The sequence below is a fragment of the Myotis lucifugus genome, unplaced genomic scaffold, assembly GCF_000147115.1.
Source record: "Myotis lucifugus unplaced genomic scaffold, Myoluc2.0 scaffold_37, whole genome shotgun sequence".
NCBI classification, from domain to species: domain Eukaryota; kingdom Metazoa; phylum Chordata; class Mammalia; order Chiroptera; family Vespertilionidae; genus Myotis; species Myotis lucifugus.
This window is the reverse complement of record NW_005871085.1, coordinates 3,398,102-3,404,719: the sequence shown is the minus strand read 5'-3', so window position 1 is coordinate 3,404,719 and position 6,618 is coordinate 3,398,102.

Below are 6,618 nucleotides of genomic sequence, written 5' to 3'. Positions count from 1 at the left end.
GACCAAAAAAAACACAAAAAAAAAAAAAAAAAAAAAAAAAAAAAAAAAAAAAAACAATAGTCAGCTAAACGTTTTGCCCCTGCAAGGTATCCTCCGCTCGGGGCAGCCTGTTTCACAGCCAGCCTCATGCCCAAGGCCACTCCACGGAGTCAGTCCAACAGAATCAATCAGGTTCCTACACTATAAAATCTCCCTCAACCTCCTACTTTATGGGTCAATGCTAATCAAAAATCCACCCAATCGCTGGGGCCCCTCCCCATTATGGTTCTCCCAGCTGAGTCCTGCCTCCTACCACCTGGGGCAGAGATGAGAGCCACCAGGGCCTCCCGGCCAGCCTTCTGCATCCTAACCTGTGTTGGTCAGGGAAGTGTCAGGCCCACCTCAGACACGAGGCAATGGGGAAGCACATTAGCCGGGAGGTTGGCTTTGTCTCAGGGGCTCCACGGACACCATCACCTCTCTCCTGCCTCCCCCGCAACCCTGTCCCATCCAGGACACTTGTGAGCATCCTTTGAAAAGGAGCAGAAGACGGCTTTAAATCAAGAGCCCTGAGAATCCTTAACTTGGAGTTGCCCTTCTGGCTTCCCCTTCTCTATGTCCCTTCTGCTCTAGAAAAAGGGCTCACACACACACACACACAGTCGGCCCACTGGGAAGATGCACAGAACACAGCCCAGAGTTCCAAGAGTTCCAAGGAACAGGTACCGGCCAGAGAGAGACCCCTAAGTGCTTCCACAGATTGGAGGTCTGAAAGAGCTGGGGACTGACACAGAAATGCTACACTCACATCTCAGTGGGGCTGGGGAGGAGGGGCAGGCAGGGATCTTAGCAGTTTTTTATAAATACTCACTCTGGGAAGTGTCACCCACCATCACCATCCAGAGGTGATGCTACCCTGAGCCTAGTTCAGGAAACCTTTCTAAAGTGACAGGAGAGCCAGCCCGGACTTGGAGGAAACCAAAGGATAGAGGAGCTTTGTCTTAAAAGGCTGTCTTGGGTACAGGCAAGATCATGGGAGCAGGGCTGGGGGTAGGACAGGCAAGTGGCATTCCCAAGGCCTCAATTTAAGGGGGCACTCACTCTCAGGGTGGTGCAATTGCAGGGTCAGTACCTGTGAACCAGGGCCTCCTTAAATGTGGGCCCCTTGGTGCCTCACCCCAGTTTTGGCCCTGATGTGGAATGCCCCTGGGTACAGCAGGCATAGCCCAGGGCTTCAAAATCCACAATAAGACTTAAGGGCCCACCTCTCAATTCCAGTCTCAGCGGATAATATAACAGCCATCATAACTGAGCATTTTGTAAGTGGCAAACTTACAAAATGCTCACTGAAGTGTGAACACCTTGTGCTATAGGCGGTCATTCCTGTTTTGCAGATGAGGAAACTAAGGCTCTGAGAGGCTGAGTGACTTACCTGACTTCACACAGCTAGTAGCAGAGCTGGAATTAGACCCAGAGTTCAGAGCACCAGCACCATGACTTCTGAGAACATCGTATTTTAAAGCTGGGACTGCAGAAATAATTTACTGTAGAGTTCTTCCAGCCCTCACAACTTTAGCTGCAAAATATGCCTAGGTCAGCATATTCCAAAGTGTTCACTGCACATCACTCTCAACCTAGCGTACCCCCAACCTGCTCCCCTTCCTGTATTCCAGATTCCGCAAATGGGCCCCTTTCCCCTCACCACCCAGATCAGAAATACAGACATCACTTTGGGCTCTTACCCTCCCCCATCACTCCCACACCCAAGCAATCTGCAAGTCCTGTCAATTCCACATGGATTCCAAGTCCACCCCTCCTTCACTTCTCCTGCCTCAGCTTAGCCACATCATTCACTGAGCACGTGTGCCAGGCCCTTTGCCAGCACTCAGGGAAGACAGAGATGAAGAGACTTGCAGTCTGGTGGAGAGAGACACAGACAGTTTCGGCTATGAGAGAGGTGGGTGCAGGGGGCAGCGGGGGCTGTAGAAGACAATCGCCCACCCCACAGCAATGAAGAGTCAACCGGTTTATACATGAATGGGTCTCACCTCATGCCCTCTCCCCCTGGCATTCTATTGCCCGAGCACAGGCCGTACAAAACACAAGGCAGTGCTGTCACACAAACAGCTCTCCAAAGAAGGCAGGCACGCAACTGCAGCAATGGGATCCTGCTCCCAGAGCTGAGTGACCTGGGGCCAGTTGCTCATTTGAGCCTCAGGCGGGACAATAACAAACCCTCAGCATTATTATGAGATTTAAACGAGACCTTGTAAGAAAGGGCCTGGCCCACACTGGCACTTGGTAACAGGAGATCTAGAATTAAGCCAGGAGGGGAAGGAGAGAGGCAGAGCCAGAGAAGTCATTGCAGAGCCTGGGTTTTTCAACCAGGTGTAGCATAATGAGGCAGTTAGACTCAGGAATAGACCAAGAGCTGCCATCTTTCCCACCTTCCCTAGGTCTGAATCCAGTCCCATCTGAAGCTCCCTACCACAGCCTCTGTCTCACAGCTCCAAATGTGGGAGAGGGATGGCTCTTATTATCTCCCAATGCAAACGGCAATTTCTTGTACTCTCAATTTTCTGATTCATGCGCAGAGCCTGGGACATAGTATATGTTTAATAAATGGTACTGAATGTGCAGTTGACTGCGCTAATCCTGGGGAGGGTGGGGGCAGGGAGCTGGGCCAACGGGGTGAGAACCCAGACTTCATCAGTTCTCTGTGCCTGCGTGGCCCCCTCCATTGGGCCAGTGTCGGGGTAGCCCAAGGGCTAATCCGTGTTTTCAGCGTGGCTGGGCCCTCTTTTCACAGGCCCTGGGCCGGATGGGATGTGGCTGAGCATCCGGGCATAAGATGGCCAGTGAAGGCAGCCCCTTTCTCATGGGTCTGGATTCCAGGCGGCCCAGTGTCTGAGTGGAGCCCCTGGGGCGGGAGGAACACAGTGGCTGGGCTGGGCAGTCCTTTGTCTGACCATGCTGGGTGAATATTCAGACTGGCAGGAGGGATTAATGGCCAGGGATTGGCCCTGGGGCTGGCCTTCCCACTGCCCTTTGGAGGCCAAAGGCCCAGGTCAGGGCACACAGCATTGATGGCTCCCTAGATAGGAGTGGAAATTCCCATTGTGTGCAAAGCTGTTAGAATTAGCCCCCAAGGCTCCCTGCCCCAGCCCCACCTCAACAGAGGCAGCACAGCCAAGATGCACTTCAAGGCAAAGAGCAGAGGGTGGGAGCCAGAGCCTCCCAACCACTGTCCGGAAGAAGGGGCTTAGGTGTTCAGGTCTTTACCCTGAGATTCGCAGCCCCTCTAGGAAGGCCCTATGATTTCCCCTCCGGAGTGCTGGGGAGAAAGAGCTATGTTAACCCAACAAGGGCCCAAGGGGCCAGCCTAAGCTGTTGCCAGACCCCATAAGGCTTTCTGGAACATTCCTCAGACACCTCTAGTTTGAGACTGCTCCATAGTCATTTATTTCTAAAAGCCCCCATCACAACGTCCACTTACCCATAGCCCAACAGCTGCAGAAGGGGCTCAGGAAACAAATCTCAGAGACACCCCCACCCCACCCCCTGCCACCCAGGCACCCTGAGGGCTACTGCAGGACCTCTCCCTCTTACCCCCACAACAGTTTGTAGCTGACTTTATTTACCAGCCCAAGGAGCTCAGATCTTTCTAGAGACAACAGGGAGACTTGGAAAGCTCTTCAGCAGGGGAATGAGACGATCACCTCCCTTGTTCAGATCAGTGTGGCAGCGCATAGGCCAGACAGGGAAGAGGCTGGAGGCTCAGGGAGCAGCGGGGAGACTGAGCATGTGATGAGGTGTGAACCGAAGCTCTGGTCTGGGGGCACACTAGACCAGTGGTCAGTAAACCGCGGCTCTCGAGCCACATGCGGCTCTTTGGCCCCTTGAGTGTGGCTCTTCCACAAAATACCACGTGCGGGCGCGCACGTACAGTGCGATTGAAACTTCGTGGCCCATGCGCAGAGGTCGGTTTTCAGCCTGGGCGAAACAAGTATACAAGACGAGTGTGGATGGGAGAGTTGGAAGGGGTCGACCTCAGCGAACGTACCTCAATTAGATTGAGGACGTTTTTAGCAAAGGCCAGCTTAAGAGTACCCTAATTAAGTTAATAACAATGTACCTACCTATATAGTTTAAGTTTAAAAAATGTGGCTCTCAAAAGAAATTTCAATCGTTGTACTGTTGATATTTGGCTCTGTTGACTAATGAGACAGAACAGAGAGAGAACCTCCAGCCATCCATCTCAGAGAAGGGCTTAAACATCGAGTTTGTCACAAGTTAAGAACTGATCATCATTCTCTACTCCTTTCTCTCTCTCTGACCACCTCCAGTCACCAAGACCTGTCAGTTCTCAGAAATTTCTCTCAAATCCATTCTCTTCTCATGTTCCCTGTCTCGGTCCTTATTCGGACCAATATCCATACTCACACAGCCAATTGCAGCCACCACCTGGCTGGGCTTGTGGCCTCCCCCTCTGATTCCTCCGCTACTCAGCAGCTACTTAGACACCTTCAGTGGCTCCCCATTATCTCAGGAGTCAGACCAAGTCATTAAAAGAGCTGGCAGGCGCCACGCAACCTGACCTGCAGGCCCTCCTGCCCCATTTCTCACCACCTCCATGTACCCCGCTTCCCTGAAACACACAGGGTCTATAAGGAGCTACTTTTAGCCAAAGGCCAGGTCCTCCCCAACTCTGAGCCTTTGCTAACCCAAATGAGCACAACCCACTTTGCCAGCTTCGCATACAGATACAATCTCATCTGTTTTTCCTACCAGCCCCTCGCTCTCCTAAGATCTGCAGTAACAAGAAGTCCATCTGTCCCTCTGAAAGATTGCACCTCCACATTGTCAAACAAGTGAACAAAAATAACCCTGAGGGTTTCCCTGTTGAGATGCAGAGAAGGTATTCACCCTTCTCCCACTGCCCCTCTGCCAGGAGCTCCAGTCGCCCCTGACCTGCTGGTGTGCTCCCGCTTCCTTTGAGAACTGCTCACAGAAAATAACCACTTCATTCTTTAGAAAACCTTTTCAATTTCTCCTTTCTTTCTCCTTCCCCAGGCAAAAGGCCCGCTGGCCCCTCTGGCCGGACGGTACCGAGAGATTTCATTTCAGCACATGCTCTGGCTTGCCTCCCTCTGTGTCCAGTTAGTTCATCCTTGGGTCCTATGCCAGGCTGCAGAGCTGCACACTTCTGAGCATCTCTTGAGTGACTGACTACCTTGCTGAATGAATAGATGAATAAATTAATGAATGAACGAACAAGCTAACAAATGCCCAGATGTGTCTGGAAAGACAAAAGGAGCCTGTGCCCGATTTCCAGCTAGGAATCTGCCTCCTGCCCTTGCTGCCTCTCTGCTCAGCTCTGCAGCCCAGAGCGGAGACCCCCACCGTTCGGTCCTTGCCTTAGCAGGGCCCAGACTCAGACAATGGTGGCTCAGCCCTGAGGGTGTAATTCCAGCCGCTCCTAAACCACATAACTGCATCTGAAGTATGTTCGTGTCATTTGGGGCTGTCAGCGTACTGCATTCTGCCATCTACCTCTGCACTCCAGGCAATCTCAGGGCTCTTGGGCCTCCCTGCTTCTTATTCCAGGGAGGCTGTGGGGGAGAGGCGCTGTTAGCCAGGCTGGCTGAGCCAAGGGAGCCCCAGCTGAGGAGAGTGCACTGGAACCCACACTCATTTGTCATGTGATCTTGAGCAAGTTGTACAACTCCTGTGGCCATTATTAGATACATCAGCTCCTTGAGCCTGAAGAAACCTGAGATGATCTAGGTCAGTGAATCCCAACCGACGGGCCCCTTAGAGAAAGCCAGACATCTGGAAACCACGTGGCACCCAGGGCTGTCTGTAAAAAGGATGCACAATGTGTCTCACACACACACAAGTATTAATGTATTTTGAATGGTGGTTGCTGCTGCTGTGATTGTTAAGTGCCCACATTTCAAAACTTCGCAGTGGATTTTGTTTTTAAGCCATTAGTGGATTAACCAAAAGTGCAAATACTGTCCAGAGTAGCTGAGAGATATTTTCAATCCCATTCTTCAGCTACTGCTCTAGTCCAATATGCCTTCTTACAGTTTTGGATATTAAGGTCCAGAAAGGGGAGTGACTCGCCAAATGTCCCCAAGCAAATTAGTGCAAAGCCCGAGTGGAGTGGAGGGCTTTGCCCCGTAGCTCCTTGTTCTTTGCATTTATTCCACAGTATTTCTACGTACCTGCTTCGTGGCAGTTACTCTCTGCTCAGCACCAGGGACCAGTGATGAAGACCCAGGATCCTGTTCTCTGGGGCTGACATTTGTCTAGGAGGGTGTAGGTGTTCTTGAGGGACAGGAGACATTGAACAAGGCCTTTATCCTAACTGCTAAAACTGGTTATTGGTGGATGGAGTCAGGAAGGGATGTGATAAGAGCCCTGTTGTATAGTAACCGCTGCGTTTTCAAGGTGGCTGTGATGGACCAGAAGGATCTTACCATTTGAGTAACAGAAAACCTTGACTCAAAATGAGTTAGGATGTAGGGAAATATATTTTCTCCTTGACAAGTAGGTCATAGGCAGGATGTGGTTGGGGCTCTGGCTCCCTTTTGCAGTTTTTCTCCTCCTGACTGTGCTGTCCCTCAGGGGTTG